Below are 26,811 nucleotides of genomic sequence, written 5' to 3' on the forward strand. Positions count from 1 at the left end.
GGGTCAACAATCTAGAGCAATGGTTAGTGTGGTAAGGGAGTGAGGAAACAGATCCAAGTAGGTTGGAACAGTTGGCAGAAGGCGTCTGGTGTGTTATGGGATGAAGGGCAAAGTTTATAATTCAGTGGTGAGGCTAGCCATCATGTATGGATTAGAGACAGTGGCACTGAAGCGACAACATGAAACAGCTGGATTTGGCAGAAATGAAGATGTTGAGGTTCTCTCTCAAGTGAGCAGGTTAGAAATGAGCTCACTGGAGCGATAGCCAAAGTCGGATGTTTTGGAAACAAGGTTCGAGAGAGCAGACTTCGATGGTTTGGACATGTCCAGAGGTGAAAGAGTGAGTATATCGGTAGAAGGGTGCTGAGGATGGAATTGCCAAGCAAAAGAGCGAGAGGAAGACCAAAGAAAAGGTTGATGGATGTTGTTAGGGGAATTGGTGTTTGAGAGGAAGATGCAGGAGATAGACTTTTATGGAAAAAGATGACACGCTGTGGCGAACCTTAACGGGATAAGCCGAAAGGAAAAGAAGTAATGTCGTAATGCTGATCCAATAACAGTTGTGCAAATGGTGCAGAATCCTCTAGCAATTTAATTGCAAGAAAGAAGAAGCTGTTGAAATGTCTGCTAGTTTTAATTTGCATTCTTCGGTGGCACTTACCTGAGGGAAGGAGCTGGAAGCGCTGGTGACCAAGATGTGGGGGCTGTTATAGAATTTTGCATCCCCTTGTCTTAGTTCTGGCAGCATGCAAGTTCCCAGGAGTGGGTAGGTGAGTACTGATACATTTTCAGCAGTCTTGACTTGCAGTCTAATTTTGTCCTTAATTGTGTCAGTTGTCCACCCCTCTGGGGTTCATAGTTTGTGGTAATTGTTTCTTGGTTCTGATTGGCTTTTGTCAGGTGGATGGTAACTTTGTGTTGGGGTTTTCAATAGAACACAATAAAGGATCCCAGTAGAATATTGAATTTGAGCAGAAGGCATATATATTGAATAACAACAATTTAAAGTTGCAGGTACCTGCCTCTGTCAAACCTAAATGAAATTGAACCTTATTGTAACGCTTATTGGTAATTATTTTTTAATTTTTGTTCAATTATTTAAAAATTACAGTTAATGTAATTAACTCAATAAAGACAGCAGTTAAGTTTTTATATTCTGTATGCATTTACGTAGCAATGATTTGCTAGCTTCAAGGTTTATGCAGATTTTGTGCAATAGTGTGTATCTATGTTACTAGTGAAGTACACAAAGCTTTGTTTGGAGTGTGGCTCAACACATTTCGGCAGGTTGTAGAGCAGACAGTGAGCTCAGGGATTACAGGGCCTCAGGAGAAAATGAGAAAAGATGAAACCAACAAATATATTAAGGAAAGAGAAAAAGATGAGTTTGAATAGGAAATGAATGACAGAGAGAAAAAACTCTAATCTAAAAATGTAATCCTGCAACTATCTCTCATGGACACTATTCACCAGTGAGCAGAATCAGACAGGAGTGACCTGGTAAAGTTCTACAGTAAATGGAACATATAGTGTAGGATTACCCCCAAAGACAACCAAAATACAACCCCCACCTCTCTTTATATCACACAAATGTTTATATTTGACAAACGGTATTTATTCATTGTGTTCTTGGGTTTGGACATCTTTGCTCTGTCCCCATTGAGGGGATAATATTGCATGTTGGGATGAAACATTTTTACTCCTGGATCTTCAATTGGCCACCATGGGCTCAGCCTGTTGCAGAGGTGAGTGCCCCTTTTTTCCTCATGTTTGTGCATGCGTGTGTTCATGATAGACAGAAAGAGAGAGGGAAAGAGAGAGAGAGAGATATTAGAATCCATAAAGAAGTTATATTTTTAATAATTATAATTCATTATTATAATATAAGGGTCACTGATGTTGTAGTGATACATGTCTGACTTTGGTCGGGGTCTCTTGGGATCGAGTCCCAATCCAGGGTTCGCACGCGGCCCTAAAAGTCCCTAAAACCCCTAAACTTTTGAAGGTGCATTTAGGGGCTCCTAAAAGTCCTTAAAATCCGCGAAAACCGGTCAAGCCCCTAAAAAGGCCTTAAATAAAAAAAAAAAAATCAAAGGGAGGACCTCTACCGCCAAAATTCTCCCTAAAAAATAAATTAATCTTTTATTTAAAAAAAATAGCGATCCAAATCAGCCGGAAATTGTCAACGGAAGTCACCGTGTTGACAACTTGTCGCCATCTTGTCGATATTCCAATGTTTGTTTCCGTGAGTAGGCATTTCACTTCGTCTTCGTTACGACGTAGCGGAGTTCTTTCATCAATCCAACTTGTATCACGGGGAAGTGCATTTTTCAAGAAGCTTGGGTTGACAATAAGGAGTTTGGGAGCTGGGTTCGTCGAGATCCAAAAGACACATGTTTTACTCCCATTTGTGCAAGCAGAGTTACCAGCTTGAAAAGATGGGCGTCAAAGCGCTGGAGTCCCACCGGAAAAACACGAGACACGCTAATTTGGCAAAGACTCTCTCATCTTCCGTTGGTATGAACCTGTTTCTAACATATCAAGATAGTGAAGCATCAACTTCAGGCAGTGGTACTAGCAGTGCATGAGCACTAGGGATCGCAAAAAAACGCTTACTTTCATAACCGGTTTTAACCGAACAGCTGGAGCAAAAAACCGGTGTTTACATAATTCACCCGCGGGACCTCGAGTTCGGGTGCGGGGTTCCGCACGGACTGTTTTTGTTGTTGTTTTTCCGGAGTGACGGGTTTACAGAGTTCCCCCCGTTATGCGAGTAGTGTTTTGATGTCTGCCAATAAAACAAGTTTACTCCCATACTTTGGAGCGTTTCCTCGATGCCATGTTTGATGTTTCTTTGATTTAACTGAATGTTCTTTTGAGTCCAACTTTACTCTAACAGCTTTCTTCTTCTTTTCCTTTCGGCTTGTCCCGTTAGGGGTCGCCACAGTGTGTCATCTTTTGCCATTTTAGCCTATCTCCTGCATCTTCCTCTCTAACCCCAACTGCCCTCATGTCTTCCCTCACCACATCCATAAACCTTCTCTTTGGTCTTCCTCTCGCTCTTTTGCCTGGCAGCTCCATCCTCAGCACCCTACCACCAATATACTCACTCTCTCGCCTCTGAACATGTCCAAACCATCGAAGTCTGCTCTCTCGAACTTTGTCAGCAAAACATCCAACTTTGGCTGTCCCTCTAATGAGCTCATTTCTCATCCTATCCAACCTGGTCACTCCGAGTGAGAAACTCAAGATCTTCATTTCTGCCACCTCCAGTTCTGAACTTTGTGGAGTACCGGAACCGGAAGAAATGATTGGAAATTTTAACCGATTTCGAAAGTCTGATTACGGTTTCGGTTTTAAAAACCGAAAACCCGTTATAACCGGTTATTTGTAACCGGTTGCGATCCCTAATGCGCACCTACAGTTGTCCAGCCAGAAGTCGAACGTAGTTCAATACACGAAGACGGAATCGTTAAAGGCAGAGATTGTGTGGACTTTAAAAGTGATCTGGACCCATTACAGTTACAAATCTTGTGAAAATAATTTGAAAGTGTTTGCAGTCATGTTCCCAGACAGTGACATTGCTAAAAACTACCACTGTGGGGAAAGGAAGACTTCGTACCTGGCTCCATTTGGCATCGCTTCCCACTTTTCATCTCTCCTGCCTCAAAGCCAAAAAAGCCAGAATAGAGACTGACATATCTACGCTTATTGTGAAGGCTGACAGGCTGTGTGAGGAGGCAGAAGAAAAGAGGAAGCTGAGGTTTATCACCGAGGCCAATGCACTCAGAGGCAGAGCAAAGGACAAGAGAGCCACTTTGGCACCTCTGCAGGAATAAATAGAGGAGCCACTGGGTAGGCTCAAGGAGATAGAGTAGGGGTGCTGAGACAGACATTAGTAGAAGACATTTGTGTATATAGTTGCAATTGTAGTTAGAATCTGTTTTTCTGTAGACTGTTATGTGAAGACGTTGACAATGGTCATATCAATGAGAACTACCACAAGGGGCGACAGGTGATCACTGTCACAGGTACTCAGGTACTGGAACATTTGATGAACCAAGAACGGTTGATGGCACCATTGGGTTAGTCTTTTTTCCTTACTCTTGATTTCCCACGATGGCCCTAAATTTTTTGTGTCAGCCCCTAAGAATGCCCCTAAAAAGCCCTTAAATTTTTTTGCTCAGACTGAGTATGAACCCTGCACTCAGTGATGGTGTTGATATGTGTGCCCTGTGACTGACTGGCGACCGGTTCAGGGTGTAGTCTGCCTTTCACCAGCACTGCCGCGACCCTGGTGAGATTAAGCGGCTAGGAAAATGGACATGGAGATTATTATATAATTTATTGAGAATTGCTTGTGGAACCAAAATATTGACCACACGATTAAAGTTGAAGATACCTGCAATATAATCTTTCAGAAATGGTTACTTTGTTTGACGTTGTAAAACTCCAAACCAAATTGTAACTATATTGTTACTCGTAGTCCAAACTAAATCGAGAAGGTTTCGTTCCCCAGTTTCCTCCTCAGTCCTGTCAAAGTATCCTTTACAGTTGCCTCACACAAAGTGCCCCCAATGAACCGGGCTGCACTGTTGCGCAGTGTGCGTGGTTTGGCAACTGTTTTCATGAGTAGCCAATTCGTCCTCCGCTAGCATTCGAAATTGTAAATTTAAACGGTGATGCAGGCTGTTGCAATATCACAGATTACAGTTGATCATTTCTGGGTTTTGAGTGTGCGAAAGAAGAATGCCCGCCATGCTGCCTTCAATCCATACAAATAAATTATTACTTTTTTTTTACAACAAAGCTGAACTGTATTTATAATTTACAATGTACCTATGGAGGAAAAACAAAGTTTTTCGTCAAAATGTACAAGTGGTACATAATGCACTGTATGCATTCTAATGAATGTAAGGGCGAAAGCCTCTTTGAAAATATAAACCCAATCGCTTTTATTTTCCCCCAAGACTAGTTTCTGTCACAACCTGCCACTTCCTTTGCTCTTAAACTATTTTATTATGTTTTAATTATTGTGATGAAGTACAATATACGATATATATAGCACCAGAATGTCCATATATTCAGTCGCTTGATGTGTAAGGGGCAATGTGCAGCAGGCCTTAAGGAGTAAAAAAAAATAGCTGTCCAACCAGATTAATCTATGTTTTCAATATATTTGTGATTGCTATATGTCAAACAATTTACCAATAGGTGCACTAGAAGTCCGGTTTAGCTTAGCTCTGGAGCGCCGAACAGAGACATGTTTGTGCAGTCAGATCATCGCAAAATATCGCTCAACACAGATCAAGTGTGTCAGTCATTCACACGTAGCTATATTATGCAAGCGAAGAACTGCTAATTCATTTATATGAGACATGTATTGAAAATCAAAGGGCTTACCTTCGTGCAAACATATCTGTTCCGGTTGATGGATTCAGTTGATCATGCGGTCTTCCACAAAGTTTGATCCATCAAAGACATTTTTCGTACTGCTTTTGGAAAGGGTACGTATTGAACTCCACCAACTAGCCTTTCAGGATACCTGTCGTCACTATTACAAAGTCAGTGACTACACCTCTTAACCATATCTATTGTTAAAGAACCCAAATACGCGATAAAACGCGAACAAAAGCTATACTGGACCATACAACGTTGTCTGAGGAAACTGCGGGTCCAAAAAAGGGGCGTGGTTTATGCAGATCTCTGGCCTCTGATTGCGGATGACGCAATTTCTACGGAGGGGTCAATTTGTTGAAATGAGTGTGTTTAAAAAAAAAAAATGAAGTCTGTCGTTGACTTTGCAAACTCAAAACTTTCTTGTGCCCATGGTGTCGCAGCTGTAAAGCATTGGCCTCACAGTTCTGAGGTCCAGGCAATGATGTAGAATGAAAAACTGGACCACGCACTCTGCATTCATCATAGGTTCCGCCATGGTCAACAAGCTCTGACTTCTGGTCAGGGCAAAAAGTATGGTAAACATACACAGATTTTTACGGAAAATTATGTGATAAATATATAATAATTAATTATAAAGGTTAAGCTAAAACACTTGAAACACCGGTGAAAAGTTACTTCTTTGTGACCGCCTGTACGGTTTTGACAGCCAACAGCGCAACAAAAAAGCTAAACCTAATGTATTCCAATTAAATTCAATGTTATTATGTTTCAAAACGGGAACACTCTAACACTCAATCATAAGGCACATGGAGAGAGACAGTCACGCTCACAATCACACCTAGGGGCAATTTAAAGTCTCAAATGAATGCGTGTTTTTGGGATGTGGGAGGAAATAGAGCGCCCAGAGAAAACCCACACAGCTATGGGGAGAACATGCAAACATGATATTCACACTCTTGCTGCCATATTTTAGCATGCACAAAGCGTTTTGGGAATGAGGACATAGAACTACTGTTGTGAAATTGTTGTGATGCTACTCTGCGGAGCGAAGCTAACAAATAAATTTTATTGTCACTGAAAATAGTTTAAAATGCCATACTGCATCATCTTTGGATGCAATTTCCATTTGTGAAGGAATCCAAAAAAGGAGGTATCGAAGGTCATGGGCATTCAATGTTTTTTTTTTTTTTTTATTGGGCCTTGCCACTTATATACATGTATATTGCATTTCCAGATTCTCTTGATCTTTTGATGATATTGTGGACCATAGATGATGAAATCCCTACATTCCTTGCAATTTTACTTTGAGAAACATTGCCCTAAACTGTTCAACTATTTTCACACACTTGTTCACAAAGAGGTGAACCTCACCCCCTCTTTGCTTCCGAATGACTAAGCAATTGACCCCTCCGTACAGGGCACTTAACCACGCCTCCTGAAGTGACGTCCCGCCACGTGTGCTAACCTCAGACAAACAGTTAGCAAAAATGGCGGCGCAGGAAGAAAAGACTAGAGCGAAATTGTCCAATTTACCAGCTGATTTCTCACTCGCATTCTTAGCAAATAGTGAAATATCGTTGAATAGCAGACAGCAGGGCTTCAAGTATTTCAGCGAGGGATATTTCAATGGTATTTACATGCATATCGACGGAGAAACCATTGATATTAGCGCGAGATCTTTCCGGAGTCAGAGGAAGACCTCTCGGCCACATAATATAATATATTATAACCCAAAGACGAATTCGTCATTGACAGTTTCCTATTTTCGTGTTACCTATCAAACTTGTGTGCAGAATCTGTAAGTGTATCTGTATAGCTATTTGTGAACCGCCGTATGAAGGAAAAGAAGACGAGGCTTGATTTACGAGTTGTTTCTCTCGTTTTCTTTGTGTAACGTCACGCGCTCCCATCAATAATTATTCTTGAATTAGTGCCGAACCTACGTAAGACCCGACCGAGTACGACAATCACACTTTAGTGTCCTCAAACATCCTTCTTTCAGTCTTGGTGTCTCGGTGCACGTCGAAGGCTTTTAGGACTGCTAGTCTGGTTTAGTTTAGCTAATTAGCCGCGAACAATGGGACACGTTTGTGCAGTCAGATCATCGCAAAATATCGCTCAACACAGATCAAGAGTGACAATCATTCACACGTAGCTATATTATGCAAGCGAAGAACTGCTAATTCATTTATGAGACATGTATTGAAAATCAAATATAGGGTATACCTTCGTGCTAACAAACAAAGTCCGGTTTAGCTTAGCTCTGGAGCGCCGAACAGAGACATGTTTGTGCAGTCAGATCATCGCAAAATATCGCTCAACACAGATCAAGTGTGTCAGTCATTCACACGTAGCTATATTATGCAAGCGAAGAACTGCTAATTCATTTATATGAGACATGTATTGAAAACCAAAGGGCTTACCTTCGTGCAAACATATCTGTTCCGGTTGATGGATTCAGTTGATCATGCGGTCTTCCACAAAGTTTTATCCAACAAAGACATTTTTCGTACTCGGTCTTCTGTTCCGGTTGATTTTAGATGGATTCAGTTGATGCGGTCTTCCACAAAGTTTGAGCCATCAAAGACATTTTTCGTACTAGGTCTTCGGTTTTGGAAACGGTACGAATTGAACTCCACCAACTAGCCTTTCAGGATACCTGTCGTCACTATTATAAAGTCTGTGACTCCACCTCTTTACCATATCTATTATTAAAGAACCCAAATACGCGATAAAACGCCAACAGAAGCTGTACTGGACCATCCAGCGTTGTCTGAGATCTGAGTCTGAGATTATGCAGATCTCTGGCCTCTGATTGGTCAGTGACGTGGATTGCGCAATTTCTACGGAGGCATCAATTCAGGGAAGCTCCTTTTATACCCAATCATGCCACCCACCTGTTCCCAATTAGCCTGTTTACCCATGGAATGTTCCAAACAGGTGTTTGGTGAGCATTTTTCAACTTTATCAATCCTTGTTGCCACCTGTCACAGCTTTTTTGGAATGTGTTGCAGCCATAAAATTCAAAGTTAATGATTATTTTCTAGTTTATCAGTTTGAACATTAAATATCTTGTATTTGTTGTCTATTCAATTAAATATAGGTTGAACATGATTTACAAATCATTTTATTCTGTTTTTATTTAGGTTTATCACAACAGCATTACTTAATTGGAATTGGGTTGGAGCATATGTCTACTACTTTCTATGTGGGCTGGCTGGCTGCAGGCTGCACCATGTATCCTTGAGTTCCTGAAGTAGTTCTGCTTACGAGCCAAATAAATGCTAATAACAAATGTCTTTGGGTTTAACTTAAAGGTGTTGGGAAAGCTTAATCACAACATATTGAAGCCCCACAAACAGGCATCGAAACTACAATACATTACCTAGAATGCCACACTCGCTCAGGCACATTTCAGGGTGCGTTCGCAAATATCCTCAGATCGCTCTGCAACACCCTGCTATGTTTGTAAACTCACAGTGCTGCTGGAATGTGCACTCACATAATTCCATTTGGACATCAGATTGAATTTCCAAATGCATTTCATGCACACCGCTGCAACCATGTGTGTCGCTAACTCGATTTGCATCAGCCCAACTGTTCATGACCTTGTCAAATGAATAAATGAGAAAAAAAAAAAGAGTGTACGTGCCTACACACAAAACAGAACACATGGACCGAACCAAAATAATTGAACTATACCATTTGGACAGTTTTCAAAAACTGGTCCACCCTTATTATCTTTGGACATATTCATAGTTAAAGATGGTTGAGCAAGGAATGAGGCTGACACACTCTATTTTGAAAAAGCTCAACTTTGCTTGATGTCACAAAACTGCATTCAATCACCAAAATATTTGTGGGCATGTGTATTTATGTGCACTTCAATTTTACAAAAATCTAAATGATTTCACCAATACTTTGAATTTGCTAGACGTTATTTCCTCCTTATATTTATATATATATATATATATATATATATATATATATATATATATATATATATATATATGCATGTCCTGAGGTCCTTGCTCCAGCAGATGAATGTAGAGTAGGACCACCGACGAAACTTGATGAAGATGTTGCCCCTGCAGTTGAGAATTCGACAGCAAATAAGATGTTCATCAATAAATAACATGGAAGCTGATACCTTGGTCTCTAAAAGCATCTGTCCATCATCCATTTTCTGAGTCGCTTATCCTCACAAAGGTCGCAGGAGTGCTGGAACCTATCCCAACCATCTTCGGGCTTAACTGGTTGCCAGCCAAACGCAGGATACATAGAAACAAACAACCATTCACACTCAGCAATCACACCTAAGGGCAATTTAGAGTCTCCAGTAAATGCAGGTCTTTGCGATGTTGGAGGTATCCAGAGTACCTGGAGAAAACCCACACAGGCATGGGGAAAACATACAAATTCCACACAGGCGTGGCCAGAAGTTGAAGCCCGGTCCTCAGAACTGTGAGGCTAACGCTCTAACCAGTCATGCCACAGTGCCGCCTCTCTGAAAGAAATTAATCAATATTAACTTTTTATCTCTGTATTTCAAAACACACACACACATATACACAAAATACATTATACTTTTATTTAGAGAATATATATATATATAGCATAAGTTCATTGATGGTGTAGTGGTATACTCACCTAATTTTAGTGCAGGCAGCGTGAGTTCGGTTCCCACTCAGTAATGGTGTTCATATGTGCGCACTGCAACTGATTGGCAACCAGTTCAGGGTGTAGCCCACCTTTCATCTGCAGTAAAATGGGATTGGCTCCGGTGCACCGCAATTCTAACCAGAATAGGCTGTGTTATGTGCTATATAAAAAAATTACATGAAAATAGTATTTATTTTTCCATAAGCCTGTAATCACATATCTTGACTAAGAGAACACAGCCACAGTAATATTCCCTTTCAATAAAAACTTATTGATCATATTGTTACTGTAGGTGACAAATAGTGAGTTGTACACTCACATGACTTTGGTGGTGGCAGTGTGGGTTCGGTTCCCACTCAATAGCGGTGTGAATGTGAGTGCGGATGGTTATACATGTCTACATGTGCCCTGCAACTGACCCAGCAACCAGTTCAGGGTGTATTCCACCTTTCACATGAAGTCAGATGGGATAGGCTCCAGCACCCCGCGACAATAGCCAAGATAACCAGTGTTGAAAATGGATAGGCAGATCATGTTTTTTTTTCAGGGCAAAACAGTTCCACAACACTGTAAGGTAGATAACGAGTGACTGGCTCTTAATAGAAGTTCAATCGAGAAATGTTTGATAAACAACAGATTCCTTAATTGAAACTGGAATTTGTTTTGAGTAACAATATTTCTCATCTGATTCGATTGTAACTAGGCAGTGGCAATATGCAATATCCAGCTTTTACAAGCAGATCAGATTAGTCTGTGTTCTATTAGCCTGAGATTTGGGCACGGACAAGATGATTGTTGGGTTGGATCCATGTCTTCAGCAGAGGTTCCCTGTAGACCAGACGTAATTATATTTCTCTTTGGTTTTATTTGTGGGAATTCTGCCCAGATTTCAGTGGAAAATTAATCACTTAGTGTATATGGTAGTATCACAATTTGCATTTTTCTCTTGAAATAATAAACTATTTGCACCATGTGGATATGAAGAAGCTTGCTGTGAAGATTATGATTCTAATAAATTTTTTAGATTGTTGTTGTTGGCAGGATCCTCGATGGTGCATGGGAGTTCGCCCAACCAGTCTACATGTGTTTTGTGGAAATCATTCGACCATGTCTCTCAGGGAATCTTGTGGGGGTTTCTTCGGGAATATGGTGTACCAAACGCCCTGATGCGGGCTGTTGGGTCCCTGTACGACGACTGTCAGAGTTTGGTCCGCATTGCCGGCAACAATTCGGACTCGTATCCAGTGAGAGTTGGACTCCGCCAAGGCTGTCCTTTGTCACCGACTTTATTCATAACTTTTATGGACAGAATCTCTGGGCGCAGCTGAGGTGTAGAGTGTGTCTGGTTTGGTGGCCTCAGCATCACGTCTCTGCTCTTTGCAGATTATGTGGTTCTCGTGGCTTCATCAAGCCGTGTTCTCCAGCCAAGTGTGAAGCAGCTGGGATAAGAATCAGCACCTCCAAATCTGAGACCACAGCCCTCAGTCAGAAAAGGGTGACGTGCCCTCTCCGGGTCAGGGATGAGATCCTGCCCCAAGTGGAGTAGTTCAAGTATCTTTGGATCTTGTTCACGAGTGAGGGAAGAATGGAGCGGGAGATCGACAGACAGATCAGTGCAGCATCTGCAGTAATTTGGACTTTGTATCAGTCTGTTGTGGTAAAGAGGGAGCTAAGTCGAAAGACGACGCTTTCAATTTACCAGTCGATCTACATTCCTACCCTCACCTATGGGCACGAGCTGTGTGTCATGACCGAAAATACAAGATCCCGGATACATGCAGTCGAAATGAGTTTCCTCCGCAGGGTGTCCAGGCTCTCCCTTAGAGAGGGTGAGAATCTCGGTCATCCGGGAGGGGCTCAGTGTCAAGCCGCTGCTCCTCTGCATTGAGAGCAGCCAGATGAGGTGGCTGGGGCTGATTCGGATGCCTCCTGGACGCCTCCCTGGTGAGGTGTTCCGGGCATGTCCCACCAGAAAGAGACCCAGGGAATGACCCAGGACATGCTGGAGAGACTCTGTCTCTCGGCTGGCCTGGGAACGCCTCGGGATCCCTCTGGAAGAGCTGGAAGAAGTGGCGGGGAAAGGGAAACTACTTCCCCCGTGACCAGTCCCGGAGAAGCGGTAGAAAATGGATGGATGGATATTTTCAAGGCTAAAAGCAAAAATGTTTTGGACACTGGACAATAATGTAAAATTATACAGTGATGATCACTTTTATTCTATACACACACACACACACACACACACACATATATATATATATATATATATATAATATATATATATATATATGTATGTATGTACATGTATATGTACACACATCCATCCATTTTCTTCACCGCTTATCCTCACAAGGGTCGCGGGGAGTGATGGAGCCTACAAACACACACACACATATATATATATATATATATATATATATATATATATATATATATGCATTAATTGGAGATTTCAAATTGCTGTTAAGTGTGATTTTGAGCGTAATTGGATGTTTGTTACATGTTCCCTGCGATTGGCTGGCTACCTGTTCAGGGTCTACCTCGCTCCAAGCCTGAAAATGGCTGGGATAGGCTCTTGCACTCCCTCGATAAGTGGCTAGGAAAATGAATGAATGAATAATTGGATTAAAACCTTCTGAAGTTCGTTGGATCACACCAGAAGTAGAGGCAGGTATCCAATATCCAACTTTCCTTTTCCCAAATTACTTAAGCTTTGATCCAAACACAATTTACTTTACAAGGGGTATGCAAAACCTTTGACCCAAGTCATACAGTTTGAAGGCAGTGGCACCACATACAAATGAAATGTACAGTGAAGTGTTTGAACACCCTGCTATATTGCAAGTTCTCCCACTTAGAAATCATGGAGGGTATGATTTATGTATGATTTTGTTAACCATTTATTTGTGTGATAGAGCTGCAAATAAGTATTTGAACACCTGAGAAAACCAATGTTAATATTTGGTACAGAAGCCTTTGTTTGCAATTACAGAGGTCAAACATTTCCTGTAGTTGTTTACCAGGTTTGCACACACTGCAGGAGGGATTTTGGCCCACTCCTCCACACAGATCTTCTCTAGATCAGGCGGGTTTCTGAGCTGTCGCTGAGAAACACGGAGTTTCAGCTCCCTCCAAAGATTTTCTATTGGGTTTAGGTCTGGAAACTGGCTAGGCCACGCCAAAACCTTGATATGCTTCTTACGGAGCTACTCCTTGGTTTTCCTGGCTTTGTGCTTCAGGTCATTGTCATGTTGAAAGAACCAGCCATGACCCATCTTCAGTGCTCTGACTGCAGGAAAGAGGTTGTTCCCCAAAATCTCACAATACTTGGCCGCGGTCATCCTCTCCTTAATACAGCGCAGTCGTCCTGTCCCATGTGCAAAAAAAACATCCCAAAAGCATGATGTTACCACCCCATGCTTCACAGTAGGGATGGTGTTATTGGGATAGAACTCATCATTCGTCTTCCTCCAAACACAGTAAGTGTAATTATGACCAAAAAGTTCCATTTTGGTATCATCTGACACAAAACCTTCTAACCCTTCTCCCATGATGCCTCTGTATCATCCAAATGGTCAATGGCAAACTTAAGACAGGGTTTGACATCTGCTGGTTTAAGCAGGGGAACCTTCCGTGCCATGCATAATTTTAAACCATGGCGTCTTAGTGTATTACCAACAGTCACCTTGGAAACGATGGTCCCAGGTCTTTTCAGGTCATTGACCAAGTCCTGCCATGTAGTCCTGGGATGATTCCTCACCTTTCTAAGGATCATTGAGACCCCACAAGGTGATATCTTACATGGGGCTCCATTCAGATTGAGATAGACCGTCGTGTTTAGCTTCTTCCATTTTCTAATGATTGCTCCAACAGTGGACCTTTTTTGCACCAAGCTGCTTGGCAATTTCTCGGTAGCCCTTTCCAGTCGTGTGGAGTTGTACAATTTTGTCTCTGGTGTCTTTGGACAACTCTTAGGTCTTGGCCATGTTACAAGTTTGAGTCTTACTGATTGTATGGGGTGGACACGTGTCTTTATGCAGCTAACGACCTCACACAGATGCATCTGATTCTGGATAATACATGGAGTGGAGGTGGACTATCAAAGGCGGACTAACAGGTCTTTGAGGGTCAGAATTCTAGCTGATGGACAGTTGTTCAAATACTTATTTGCAGCTGTATCAAACAAATAAATCATTACAAAAATCTTTTTGTTGATTTCTGGATTTTTCTTTTTAGATTATCTCTCTCACAGTGGACATGCACTTATGAAATTTTCAGACCCCTCCATGATTTCTCAGTGGGAGAACTTGCTATATAGCACCGTGTTCAAATACTTGTTTTCTTCACTGTAGATCTAGAGTCGAGTACAATAGCTCTGGACTATGGATGTAGAGTACATCAAGGTAAGGGTTGAGTTGAGCCGCTCTAGAGCAATGTGAAGTAGAAGAATCTTGAGAAGAGTAGAATAGATGTTGAGAAGAGTAAATATTGAGCAGCAGTTAAGTACTTTAGCTCTAAAGTAGCACAGTACAAAGTCAATGTACAGTAGTTGTAGAATAGAATACAGTAGAATATGTAGATGGCTAATGTTCTTTTTATACTCCTATTTCTAATTTGAACCATTCTAGATAAAATGAAATTTAATTGTATTTTTAATGACTGTGTAATAGCTTAGCATTCCAGAACTGTCTGACAAAGGATGAGGTCATCAATTGAGTTGCTTTAATTTTAAATGTGTATACCACCTCACACATAGTAGAGGGATTTGTTTGTCCTAATGATCCTAAGTGCTAAGTATTCAGGGGCTTCACACCCCTGCTAGGGTCATCCATAACAAACCGATCCGAAGTAAGAGACCAGACAACACATGGCTGTGAGACTCCTATGATGAAATACTTAAATGGAGTGTGGTTTCCATGGCCTGGACATGCATCACCAGGGTCCCCATTTGGAGCCAGGCCTGCAGGTGGGGCGAGTGCCTCTACCCATGGGGGCCTGAAAGTTCAGATTTGGCTCACCACCTGTGGGATGGATCATAGGGGTCGGGTGCTGTGTGAGCTGGGTGGTGGCCGGGGAGAGGGAAGTCTGGGTAGCCGCTTATCCTCACAAGAATTGCGGGGAGTGCTGGAGCCTACCCCAACTGTTATTAAAACACAAAACGGTCCTCCCAAATTAAAATTAGACTTGTTTCCTGAGAGATTTCATTAAACAGTTAGAACATCTTAAATTCCAGAGGTATTCTGTAATTATAAATATATGTATGTATTTAACGATATCTCCTCAAAATGAAAAATTGCCTATAGAAAATCAAGTCAAAAACACCGTTTAAGTATGTAGTAAAACCATCTTAACAATTACTGGATTTCAGGATATCCCATCAATCAGATGACTTTCTATCGGACCTTTCATACAGTCCATTAAAATTAAGCACAAAATGTCTTACACAATAAAAGCAAAAAAAGGAGAAAATAATGCCACCCACTAAAAAGAACAGATGCACACTAACAGAAATTGCCCTCACCCACTTGTTCTTTCACACATTACACGGTATGTAAAAGCACAGAAATGAAGAAAACTACAGCGATACCTTACCATAAGCAATTTGCAGTGAGGAAATGAGAGCGGTTGGATTACAAATAGAATAAAACACAAGGAGTCTTCACTTCTTGAAGGTTCAGTGAACTTCTTTGAAGGACTTTGACTGTCCGATTCCAGTAAGGTGATTGGCTGGACCATTTTAGCAGCTTTAATTTTTTTTTTTTTCCTCTTCATTTTTTTCTTTCGTTTTTTTCTGTGTTGGGTATCATTATTGTATCGTATCGTTCGTATGTTGTTTTCAGGGTGACGTGCAGTGCCATTCCTCCTCCAAATGTGGTGTGCATTTTGGCATCCATACAGTTCTATTAGCTCTCACCAGACCAGACTTTCTTCCAGTACCTTACTGGCTTGTCCTAATGTTGTTCAGCAAACTTTAAACAAGGTTTGACATTCTTTTTTTTTCAGCAAAAGGTCTTGGGTGATGAGCTTGCATTGAGGTAATCTCGGAGGATTACATTGCTTATTGTTTTCCTTAGGTCAACAGCCACCCATCCATCCATTTTCTGAGCCGGTTATCCTCATGAGGGTTGCGGCAGTGCTGGAGACAATCTCAGCTACGATTGGCAGGAGGGTGCACCCTTAACTGGTTGCCAGCTGATCGCAAGGCACATGGAGACAGACAACAGTCTCACTCACAATCACACCTAGGGGCAATCTAGAGTGTCCAATTAATGTTGCATGTTTTTTTGGTATGTGGGAAGAAACCGGTTGTGCCCGGAGAAAACCCACGCAGGGGGAGGATATGCAAACTCCACACAGGCGTCTATGTGTGTGTGTGTGTGTGTGTGTGTGTGTGTGTATGTATATATATATATATATATATTATATATATATATATATATATATATAGCAGAGGTAGAGGTGGCAAAGCCAAGAAGGATATGACGACATGTCACCAGGTTGGACACAAAAGAAGGAGAAAAGGATCTCTACAGGTTGGCCAGACAGAGGGATAGCGATGGAAAGGATGTGCAGCAGGTAAGGGTGAAATGTGTTGAGTAGTGTGCTAAATAGACGGAAGGAATACTTTGAGAAGTTGATGAATGAAGAAAATGAGGGAGAAGGATGAGTAGAAGAGGCAAGTGTGAAGGACCATTAAGTGGCAATGACTAGTAAGGGGAAGTTAGAAAGGCGCTAAAGAGGATGAAAAATGGAAAGGCAGTTGGCGGTGGAGGTATGGAAGTAATTTAGAGAGGTGGCTATGGAGGTTTTGACCAACTTATTCAACAGAACACTTGCGAAGAAGAATGGAGGAAAAGTGTGCTAGTTGCCATTTTTAAGAACAAATGCAATTTGCAGACCTGTGGGAATAACGTTGATGAGCCACACAATGAATTTATGGGAAAGACTAGTGGAGGCTAGACTTAGGACAGAAGTAGGTATCTGCAACACTATGGTTTCATGCCTAGAAAGAGGACCACAGATGCATTATTTGCCTTGAGCATGCTCGTGGAAACGTACAGAGAATTCCAGCAGGAGCTACATTCTGTCTTGGTGGAGCTAGAGAAAGCCTATGACAGAGTACCAAGAGAGGAACTGTGGTACTGGTACTGTTGTGGCGGGGAAATATGTCAGAATAGTACAGGACATGTATGAGAGCAGCAGAGCAGAGGTGAGGTTGGGGGGGGGGGGTCGATGATGATGCTCCCAAACTGTTTTAAGTTGAATATTATGTTTCCTCCTATGTTTAAAATACAGAATTAGCTTTTTGTGCAATGTATTGTCTGTGCTTTCATCCTGGATCAGGCTGTGCCAAGGTGCAACTTTAAAATTAGACACCATCTCATCCTGCTCTTTCTTCTTTGGCTTCAGACCAGACCTTTCCCAAAATCACATATTCCGACAGTCATTGCATCTTAAAACAACAGCATTTCTTTTTTAACTTTCTCCATTAATATTGAAAGTAGCATGTCTAGCTCGTCTTTGCTCTACGTTGCTCAGACTGTGTTGCTAACTAAAGCAGCGGTGGTGGACGTTGAATAAATAAATATGAGTGTTGCATGGGGCTGTAGTGCTACACCCTGGAGGGAAAGACAGGACAATATAGGACAGGAAAAAGACAGGACAAGAAACATGCAGAACATGAGTCGTGATCTCAGCTGTACAACTGAGGTGTAATGGGACTGACTTAAGTGAAGGATAAAAGTCTGCAGGACAAGAGTAAAAGTGAGGGGATATACAAGTAATTTGCATATACAGTGGTACCTGTGCTTGTGAAATTAATCCGCTAATCCGTCATAGCGTGAAATCAAAACACTTTTTACATGTAAATAGCCTAATCCGTTACAACCACCCACCCCACCCGCCGCCAAAAATAAGCATTCAAAGTGTACACCCTGTAAAGAATAATAAAAAAAGATGTTCATTTAACTTTGCCGTTGAGTGCGTGGCAAGCAAAACTGCATCGTGGCATATTCAGAGACTAAGGCATGCACACAACTTAATTATCCTAAAATTAATAAATTCCACAAACTCTAAATTCAAAACAAACATTTACTTTCAATGTTTCATGAAGTACCAATCCAATGATGTTTGCCTTTGACGGCCTTTGATATTCATGCGGAAATGTGCAAGGCAAATGTCATCAAAGTGAGCGATTGCCTGGCTAGTTAACACGTTTTCCGGATGATTCTTTTGAATACATTCGGAAATGTCATGGAATTTCGTCAATTTTCGTGAGGACCCCACCCAATCAATCGAAGGCAGGATCAGGCCCAGGGGTCCAATCAAGAGGAGCCAGTGGACAGGACATGACCAACACCAAGGAACCCAGGCTGGTCTGCCAGCCCCTCCGAGGAACCCCAGTAACTGTCCCCCTCAACATCCCCATGGGATTCAGACACCCACCATCCCCTCCTCCTCCCAACATGCAGGGCCATGCAGCTAAGTGAGAACACACGCCCCATTACTATGACTGCCAGGTCCCCGACTGGCAGTAGTTGACCCTACACCGTGTATCACCGGCGGAGAGGGCTGGCCCACCTATATCTTAGGGAGCCCCCCTCCCCACTAGCACCACCACTGTATTCCCATCAGCATCCATTATCCACCCCCAGGAATGGGAGTTGGACTCCCCCACCCCTTCAAACCTGGCACGGATAAAAACTCCACAGCAGGCACCAGAGACTCCAGGACACCACCAGGCCCCCACATGAAGCGGAAGAAGCGATCACAGCAGGATTCAAGGAATGGAGAGAAGAAGAAAAAGCAGTTCCTAGGAGTGACAGCGGGGCCCCACTGCCACAACTAGCAGCCAGCGTGGGGGACCCAGGCAGGTCCCAGCCAGGACTGTTCCAGAAGTTTATTATGCTTAACTACCCAAGTATTCTGATAATTAAAAGGGACGCTCCAGTCTGCAGGGATAATCCGAAATGCTACCATATTTGATACTTTCACCATTTGTTGTTTTTCTCCCTCTTTTCCTAATTTGGAGTCGCATCCCTCAGCCACTCTCTTCTTTTTCCTCAATTGAACACTTAACTTCTGCCTTCACACAACGTGCATGTTTTTGGGATGCGGGAGGACACCAGAGTGCCTGAAAAAAACCCGCGCAGGCACGGGGAGAACATACAAACTCCACACAGGCAGGTCCGGGATTGAATCCGGGACGTCAGAAGTGTGAGGTCAACGCTTTCCATCTGAGCCACCTTATAATATTTCCTTTTTTAATAAATTGAAATTTGGAGAAGTTCAGTTTTAGTGAGGTCTAATCATGTATTGCCATGACTGCATGCTTGAATGATGTGTTTAGATTGCATGTAACTGCTTCTGAGTAAGGTTTCAAATGCTGAATTTCACCGGTGGTACATGAAAATCAGATACCATCCAAAATATACTTGTATATCACCTGTGCATCTATTGCTTATCTTTCAGTAGTTTTTTGTGTGTGTCATTGTAGAGAATATATTTTCATATCACTGAACACTCACAATGGACCTTTCCGTTGGCGATCTTAAGCACCACCTCCTTAGCCATGTCCCGCAAGCTTACAAAATGGCGATTGAACAGAACATGTTTGAAGTCGATTCTCTATTGCATAATCCATGAATGATATGTTTAGATTGCATGTAAAAGCTTCTGAGTAAGGTTTCAAATGCTGAATTTCACCGGTGGTACATGAAAATGAGATACCATCCAAAATATACTCGTATATCACCTGTGCATCTATTGCTTATCTTTCAGTATTTTTTTTTTTGTGTGTGTGTTGTTGTAGAGAATATATTTTCATATCACTGAACACTCACAATGGACCTTTCTGGTAGCGATCTTAAGGTCTGCCCCCTTAGCCATGTCCCGCAAGCTTACAAAATGGCGATTGAACAAAACATGTTTGAAGTCGATTCTCTATTGCGTAATCCAGATAATATTGGGGTATGTTTTTTCCGAAATGCGTCAGACTTGTCCTAGAGAGTTCTACAGAGAGGTCTCAACTATTTCACGGAACGATATGTACATGGAATTAAGATTTTGGACGGAGCAGGACACAATGTCAGAGTTACAGCGAAATTTTGGCGATTGACCCAAAAAAGTTCGACGCCTTATAAACTTCATATTGAAATCCAACAGGAAATAATAGTGGAATCGTACTGCTCATGTAAAGCAGGGTGAGTACTTTTTACTTGGAAAGATCACTAGTAATATCATTGTAGTCTTTAAAAGGGAGTGGGTGTATTCATTTGACTTGGCTCGTAATCGAACCAAGTGCTCTGTCTTATGATGTGGTACAAATAGGGAAATCCACATTTCTCTTGCATGACATCGCATTTACGTATCACTAACCCGACTCTTTGGCATAAAACATTACACACTTCATCCAGCAGGTCAGTAATACTCAAACAAAGTTTAAGTTGTTGTCCTGCAATGTATAAAGCACTGATAATAATTCAATCAAACTCAGAGAAGATATTTCTCCCCCAGTTACCTTCAAACATACAGCCTTGTGTTTGCTCATATTGTCGACATTTAGTTGTACGTGGGGTCTTTCGCGAGCCTTAATCCATCGTAGACACTTAGTCAACTGTGTTTTAGGCTTTGGAAAATGAATCAACCGGGCCCCTTGTAACCTAACAGGATATCTTTCATCAGAGTTGCATGTTCCCCAAGCGCATCTGAAGACCATTTTCTTCGTAACATTAACTTTTCAAACCAGACGCTACTGACAACCACCATTGCTTGTGGGACAACATGGCGGCAGGGGCGTGTCAAGCCAGGGGTTAAGACAATGTGGCTATCTGATTGGCTATTATTGTAGGAGCGATTAACAGGTTGGAAAGGTCCAAAGCGTCTCAAATTCCAAAATGGAAGTCAGGAACTTGACATGTTTGCTTTCAGTTTCCACGGTGATTTGACACATCAGGGCTATATTGATGATGTGTTTTCATTGTGACTCAAGGTGTGCTAAACGATTTCTCTTCTGGACCCGAATGATCCCAGTTTTTGAGTTCAAGGGTTTCAATGAAGAGCACATTTAACCTGCTTGTTGGAATAGACTCTAGGTTTGCAGACATCTTGTGTTGAGCTGAGTGGAGGCGTTTCAGAGGCGGAGTTCGTGTATTTCGTGGAAGGGGCGGTGCAGACACTAGGAGCAGGCAGTTGTGAACGAATGTGCGAGCGGGATCATGGGTGCTCTCCGCCGCTACTCGTCAGCGCCTGTTCGCTCTCTACGGTTCTGAGAGAACCGGACGGGGAAAAGGAGAGGACCGTTGGGTGCTGGAACTGCGAGTCGAGGAATTACAATGAAGTCGATCATTAATGCTTTTAAAAAGGAAGGTAGGACGTTTGATCACTGTGTTTACTGTATGTCAATCGGGCTTTTTTATTCCTTGACAGAGAGGAGACGATTTTAAAGTTGAGATTGGTACATTTTGACGCTTTTTTTAAGTTTCACGTTTCGGTGAATATCTCCGGAATTTTGTAATGCTGTATGTCTATGGCAATGTAGGTAGGTCGCTCGCTATGTGGGTTACAGTGCTTGAAAAATCCGTGAAGTGACTTTTTTTTTTCTCCGACGAGAGAGCGCGGGATATTGGTGCGGTTTTTGGGTCATAAAAATCGAACTTTAAATAGAAAACACACGCCTTCGTAATTATGTTGTGTTCCTCTCAGACCGCCATCTGTCAGAGTGTTAAAGAAAGTGTGTTCGTGCTTTCACCTGGTGCTGTTGTCACAATGTCACCGGGCTGAAAATCTCCGTGTCATGGAGGTGGAGTGGCTAAAACACAGAAGTAATGAGCTTTAAATTATAGTTTAATACGTATTAAGCACATTGCGGCACGGTGGAGTACTGGTTAGAGCATTGGCCTCGCAGTTCTGAGGACAGGGGTTACAATCCCGGCCGAGTCCAACTGTGTGGAGTTAGCATCTTCTCCTCGTGCCTGCGTGGATGTTTGTCTGTAGGTGCCTTGCAAGTCACAGGCGACCAGTCCAGTGTATTCTACCTTCCAAAGTCAGCTGGCATAGGCTTCAGCTCACTACTGCTCGAGCTGTCCAAATGTTGACCATTTGAAAAAGATAAATCACCATTCTTTTCATTGTCCTTTGAAGTATTTATAACTGACCTCTGTGACTTTTATATATATAGAGAGAGAGAGAGAGAAGAGAGAGAGAGAGAGAGGAGAGAGAGAGAGAGAGAGAGAGAGAGAGAAGAGAGAGAGAGAGAGAGAGAGAGAGAGAGAGAGAGAGAGAGAGAGAGAGAGGAGAGAGAGAGAGAGAGAGAGAGAGAGAGAGAGAGAGAGAGACAGACAGAGTTGCGCTGTAACAACCACAGGGAGTATTTTCATCTTTGTCAAAACTTGGAATAAACACTTATGTAACAGATAAAATGAATGAAACTCACACGATAAGAATTTGAAAAGTGTAAAAACGAGTGTTTGAAAAGTACAAGTCATTGCCGCAAATCAAATAGCAAGGCCACTTGTTTTCTTTTCGTGGACGTCGTTCTCCAGCCACTTTCACCTTTTGACTTGCGTTGACACAGCCACGAGTTCTTTGGCAATGCATCTTCATTCAGTTGGCCTCCAGAAGAGCTTCCAAAATTAGCAGTAACAATTACTAGGACTTTTCATAGATAATGTTCACAAAATTCTTTACAAGAGAGGTGCAAAATGCAAGTAGTAGGAGTTGAAAACTTAACACACCAAATGCATAAATCAGTGTTAAGAGGACAGGAGGAGAACGAAAGTTGATAAAACTCCCACGGTGTAGAAAAGAAGCAGTCAGATAACTTAAAACTGTAGAAAAGAAGGCTGAAATATAAAGTGTTAAGATTCTTATTTGTGGCACAGAGGTCGACTGATTAGCACATACGCCTTCGAGGTAGTGGGTTTGGGTCCAGGCTGCAGCCTTCCTATGTGGAGTTTGAATGTTCTTTCTGTGCTTGCATGTGCTGTTTCCTCCCTCTTTCCAAAAACATCGATGGTAGGTTAACTAAAGATTAAAAAGGTGTGAATGCATTTGAGATTGTTCAGTCCTGCATGTGTAACTGCTCAGAAAGTGATACATCGAAAACCAATTGTAATTTAGTAAAAATGGAGCAAAAGAAGTGCTTTTTTTCAGGGGGTAACGTTAGTTACTCAGCTCACATAGAAGCGCCAGAGCAGCAAGTTGGTTCGGTAGAAAGGCACCTCTTTCGCTATGAGTCCCACTTTTCATACTTTTGGCTGTCATGACTCATGGGACCTGACCCACCTCTCTTCTTGAAGACAGATTGTAATAGCCTGAAATACCATTTCCGACAAAATTAATTTGCGTTGTTTGACCAGAATATGAGCAAACTACTTGTAATTGTTTTCTTGTATTTTTTTTTAGCAGGATTACGTTAATAAGACTATCAGAATCCAACCACATCTGTCACTTACATTTGAAGACATGCATTCACACTTATGAGACAATTTATGTCGTGAACTTTGTGTGCTGCCCCAGGCAGAATATATATATTTTAAATGTGTACACTAATAACCTTTTTAAAATGGGAAAAAAAGTTAAATGTCTTTGATAGTGAAAGTTTTTTTTCTACAGGTAAAAAATTTAATTTTTTGCTGCAAATACTGTAGTTTTTATGTTTTCAAACCTCATTTCAATTAGATGTACATGTACATAGACTACACAGAATTCCCACATCCGAAAGCTGTTTTCAGTGCCAGACCTAACTAATATGGTTAATTTGGGAACACCACCCCCTACTTAAATTGTAATATCCATAACATTTACAAAAGAAATTGAAGAGCATTATTTTCAACATTGTCTTGATAAAATGATGTCAGCCAATGGAAAAAAATATATATTTTCATGGTTAAAAATGCCCACCAAAAATAATGATATAGATTGATTTTCTAAAAAAAAACAAAAAAAAAAAATTTCTTTCAGCTTGTCGCGTTAGGGGTCGCCACCACGTGTCATCTCAAATGGACGCTCATATTTGTTTTTGCACAGTTTTTATGCTGGATCCCCTTCCTGACATAACCCCTCTTAGGGAGTGGGGGACCCAGTGAGAAACAAACTCGTGACCCCTAGTTTACTAAACCAATGCTCTAACCACTGAGATATAGAACTATTGATGAAAAAAAAAGTATCTATTTGTGGCTGATATGCATAGAAGTTTAGGGCAATGCTGACAATGACTAGGTTTATGATCCATAGTTAAGACACTTTCAAGTCACACTGGTGGACATTCTACATTCTATTACATTAACACTAATTAACTTATCATAAGGTGAACTTTTCACACCGTCACCCTTCATCAAATGTTTTTTTTTGACAAAGCTTACCATACACCAGTACATACAGACTTCTGACAGTGTGTAACACATGCAAATTAACCAGTGGCAAAATAATTTAATTAATAATCACAATACAAATGTTCATTCCTGCATTCTAACCACCAATTCTTCTCATTTTATAATAGAAAAAAAGTGTTTAATTTTACAATTTTAAATACAATATTTTAAAGTTCCAAGATTTCCACTTTGCTTTTGGATTACTGTAATATTTAGTCATTCATTCGTCTTCCGTTCCGCTCCTCCCTACATGGGTCCCAGGCATGCTGGAGTCTATCCCAGCTATCTTGGGGAAAGAGGCGGGCTAGCCCCTGAACTGGTCGCCAGCCAACTGCAGTGTAATATTTAAATTCAGGATTTTACTTTATTAGAAATGCGTGACATCACTAATTGGACACAGGTCGATTATCCAGAGGGGAACTGAATCCAGCGCCACAAGGTATGAGATCACAGGGACTGGAACTCACACAGATTGAGTGGTGAGTCCACATTTCGCTAGTTCATTAGATATTAGAGCCTCTTTCCTTCATTAACACATCTGTTGTGTACAGAGAGATAAAGGTCTTGAGTCTGTTCTGGGAATGCGATGACTCCATAAAGCTCCCCCTGCCCTCCCACCTTCAGGTTTTCTCAACTAGGGAAGTGAAGAGCATGAACCTCACCACAGCAAACCGCATACGTTTGCTGCCAGCAATTGTACTAATCAGCTCGTTATCATGTGCTCCTCATCGAAATTGCTTCAGGCTCTTTTCGCCACTCCCGCCATACAATGCTGTAATTGCAAGAAGTGCTGATGATGGCTCCTCATCTCACAGTGTAACAAAAAGTAGTGTCCATGGGGAAATCATGGCCTCCTCCATTACTAGTTCAGTCTGACACTATAACCCAAGGACCATAGGCCAGAACCCAACACTGTTCATTGTAATTCTGATAATCATTTTAATGATGGTATGAGTGAAATCAGAATGGAGGGTGCAGTCATGGAAATCTTTCTGTGTTGCTGGGGAGATTAAAATGTCCTATATTGGTTTTCAATGAAAGATTTGATTGAGATGCGTTGATGAAGAAACCTCCATAAATGTCTACAATTGAGGGGGAATGGGGGGTTATTAAATGTCAATAAACTGATTGTTCAGTATGGCTATGTAAGTACAGACTAACGTTCCCTGTTTCTCTGTTATTCCAGTAGACTGAAATCACAACCATAAATACTATGTTACATCATTTTAAATTGATGCTTAAGAACCACAATGGGCCAGGTGTGAGCAAAACCCTGAGCATATTAGTTAGGCTGAAGGTTCCCCAAGTAGTAACCAGTATGTTATTTTGTCATATTTTTTTTTGCTTTTATTCCAGTATGTCCACCCATCTTTAAAAACTACCGAGGAGATTTTTCACGGATTTAGCAGAGTGGTTTAAACTTGGCTTGAGTATAGAAGAGACAATTCACTGTGCTTTTAACATTGTTCAAATGATGAGTGAACATGCTCAAAATTAGGGTGCACTTGTAAAGACACATTTGCTATGATTGGTTAAGTGCCTGAAAAAAATATATGCACTCGGGAAAAGTACTCAGAAGGTGAAGATTAATTCCCTTTCCTGGAGCATTTAAATGAATTTATGAATATATGCTTAACAGTCTTCATATTTGGGGGGTTTCTAACATCAGATTTCAGTAAGACAGTTAAGAATGCCTATTGGTAATATGCAGTTCAATTTATGGGTTTTCTATTACCTTTTTCTGTATGTACAGTATATAGTAATTTCAAAGTCACTTTTTTTGCCTTTGGAGAGAAGATGCTGTTAAACACAGTGGAAAAATAATGTTAAAGCTGTTAAAAGTTCTGGAGCTATTTGATTTGGCAGGGTTGTGAGTTTGTCAACCACAGCAAACAGTGTGAGTATTGTGAGGTACTTACTCATGATTTCAGACTGCTCAAAATTACAAACACGCTGTCTGTAGAGGTCATAGTCAATTTAGAGTTTTTTTTTCTACTTGCATTCTGCTTTCCTACATTTTGATTTAGAGCTCTTGACCATCACTGTGGTGCTCTCTGGTTTTCTCGGTCGCCTCAAAAGGTCTTAGTTTTAACAGGAACGACATTTAAGATTTTCGAAGTGAAACACAACAAAAGTTCAACTGTCCTAGCGTTCACAGTTTGTGGCAAAGCTACAGTCTCCATGACCTTAATGGCAATACTCTCATTTATGCACCTTTTTCCAATAGACATTGAGATTGTTTGAACATTTGGAAGAAACTATAGCTAAAACAAAATCCACAAAAATTATCAGAAATAACCATATCCTTAATGTCGATTGATAGAATTTCAACATCCTTAGAGATGACCAGGTCTATGGTCTTGAGTGTGAGTTGGAC

General features: G+C 41.4%; 1 protein-coding gene and 1 long non-coding RNA gene across 14 annotated transcripts in view; one reads left to right on the forward strand and one right to left on the reverse strand.

The window, feature by feature from the left end:
• Positions 1-26,811, forward strand: part of shank2b (SH3 and multiple ankyrin repeat domains 2b) — a 292,642-nt gene that overhangs the window by 130,017 nt on the left and 135,814 nt on the right. The window lies entirely within an intron of this gene.
• LOC133498600 (uncharacterized) lies at positions 9,550-22,102 on the reverse strand. The gene is made up of 5 exons (XR_009794361.1): positions 21,945-22,102; positions 21,812-21,871; positions 10,051-10,196; positions 9,781-9,907; positions 9,550-9,653 (listed from the first exon to the last, which is right to left on the reverse strand). It is a non-coding gene; the product is annotated as an uncharacterized LOC133498600 (long non-coding RNA).

The sequence above is a fragment of the Syngnathoides biaculeatus genome, chromosome 3 (genome assembly GCF_019802595.1).
Source record: "Syngnathoides biaculeatus isolate LvHL_M chromosome 3, ASM1980259v1, whole genome shotgun sequence".
Classification (NCBI taxonomy): domain Eukaryota; kingdom Metazoa; phylum Chordata; class Actinopteri; order Syngnathiformes; family Syngnathidae; genus Syngnathoides; species Syngnathoides biaculeatus.